Here is a 2402-nt window from a genome sequence, read left to right on the forward strand (position 1 = left end):
TCATCGTCTCCGGCGCCGGCGGTCACGGGTTGGGGCTGGGCGCGTGTCTGGCGGGGCTGAGGTGTCACGGCGGTGCTCAACCTGTCGAGGGAGGGACTAGGGCGTGCTCGAGGTAGGGGCGTGGCGCGTGTCCAGGGCGCGCTCTCGTGCGACGTCCACGGCATGCAGGGCGAGTTTGGGCGCGCTGTCTCCGGCGTGTGTCGTCGTCGAGCTCGACAACGGCGATGCTAGGGTGGCGTAGGGGTCTCGTTGGCGCATGGTGGCGAGGGGGCCAGGGCAGAGAAGCAATGGAGAGAGGGGGAGGTGGTCGGGCTCGGGACATGGCCGGCATGGCCATGCCCTAGTTGCTCTCCTCCTCTCCTTAGCCTTACTATACACCAATTAGGGTTTAAGGGGACCAGGGAACCAAATGGGGTAGGTTAGGGTAGATGGGGTTGAGTAGATTCACTATTTGCAAATAGTGCAAATAGTGCCATATTTGGAAAATGGCAAATTTGTCCAAATTTGCATTAATTCAAATGGTGAACCTTTTTGGAATGTGAGTGTTGGTATTAGTTGTAAATGACCAGAGGTGATTTGAGGTGGTGGTGGAAAAAGTAGAATTCAAGAATTGCAAAAATTGACAAGTGTGAGATTGTTCCACTTGTTAAAATGTTGCAACTTTGGATGAGCATAGCTATTGATCAAAGAAGAATTTGGCAGGGTGATCTTCATCAAAGTTGTTCACCTTGATGTTGAATTTGAAATGGTGCAAAGAGTTAGCAAGAATTGGTTTGGGAAAATTGAATTGCAGGGGCTCAAAGTGGTGATCAGACTAAAAATTTCAGTTTTGACCATTATCATATGTGAGTGGGAATTGTGTTTGAATTTCATTTGAATTGTGAAACTTTGGTTCCAAAAGTTGTAATAAGTGTTTAATAACATTATTCAACTAATGGTGAAGACCAAATAGGTCTAGGGTCAAAATTTATAAAAATGCCATAGGGCATATGTGAGGGTTTTTAGGGTTTTGCATTTTATGGATTTTCATCCTCTTTGTTTTATTTGGTTGGTGATCTTCATATGATCACACTAGGGTTTTAGAGTATAGCAAATACAAGTAAAAGAAATCATCATGGCATATCACTCAAATGCACAAGTCCTATGCATGGTACTATATGCAAATAGAAAAAGTTTTTGTTGGTTTGAAAATTTGCTTTCTGGAATTCTCTAACTTTCTTTTTATTGAAATTTGGGGTGTTACAAACCCTTCCCCCTTACAAAAGATCTCGTCCCGAGATCGAAAAGAAAGTTAGGTACTAAAGAGATCTGGGTATTCCTTCTTCATGAAGTCTTCGCGTTCCCAGGTGGCTTCATCCTCGGTATGATTGCTCCATTGGATCTTCAGAAACTTGATGCTTCGGGTGTGGGTGGTTCGGTAGGCTTCTTCCAATATGCGAATCGGCACTTCGCGGTAAGTCAGATCCTTGTTAATATCTACCGATCTGTGATCGATGTTCTTGAACACTTCGGTCTTCTCAGGGACTTCAAGGCACTTCCGGAGAAGTGAGATGTGAAACACGTCGTGCACAGCCGACATTTCTTCAGGCAACTCCAGTTGATAAGATACTTCACCTCGGCGGCTAAGGACTTGGAAAGGTCCGACATAGCAGGGTGCAAGCTTTCCTTTCAGTTGGAACCTTTGCATTCCTTTCAAGGGGGATACTTTGAGATAGACGAAGTCTCCGATCTCAAAGGTCATCTCCCGACGTCTCTTGTCGGCGTAGCTCTTCTATCTGGATTGCGCAGTCTTGAGGTACTCGCGGATCTTGTGGACTTTCTCTTCGGCTTCTCGAAGAACATCTGGGCCGAAAACTTGGCTTTCTCCGACTTCTGACCAGTTCAGGGGGGGTACGGCACTTCCTTCCGTACAAGGCTTCAAATGGGGCCATCTGTAGGCTGGCTTGGTAACTATTGTTGTAAGAGAATTCTGCGTAAGGTAGGCAGTCTTCCCACTTGGATCCGTATTCCAGTACGCATGCTCTAAGCATGTCTTCCGATATCTGGTTTACTCTCTCGATCTGTCCGTCGGTCCGAGGGTGATAGGCGGTGCTGAAATTTAGGCGAGTGCCTAGTCCTTCATGCACTTTCTGCCAGAACCTTGAGGTGAACTGGGATCCTCTATCTGACACTATCGATTTGGGGGTTCCGTGCAGAGCGACTATTCTGGAGATGTAAAGTTCAGCTAACTTTGGGCCTTGATAGGTGGTTTTGACGGCGATGAAATGGGCGACTTTGGTCAATCTATCGACCACTACCCATATTGCATCATTGCCTTTGCTGGATTTGGGCAGTCCGGTGATAAAGTCCATTCCTACGGAGTCCCATTTCCATTCCGGAATCTGGAGGGGTTGTAACAGTCC

Source organism: Lolium perenne, chromosome 4 (genome assembly GCF_019359855.2).
Source record: "Lolium perenne isolate Kyuss_39 chromosome 4, Kyuss_2.0, whole genome shotgun sequence".
In the NCBI taxonomy this organism is placed as follows: domain Eukaryota; kingdom Viridiplantae; phylum Streptophyta; class Magnoliopsida; order Poales; family Poaceae; genus Lolium; species Lolium perenne.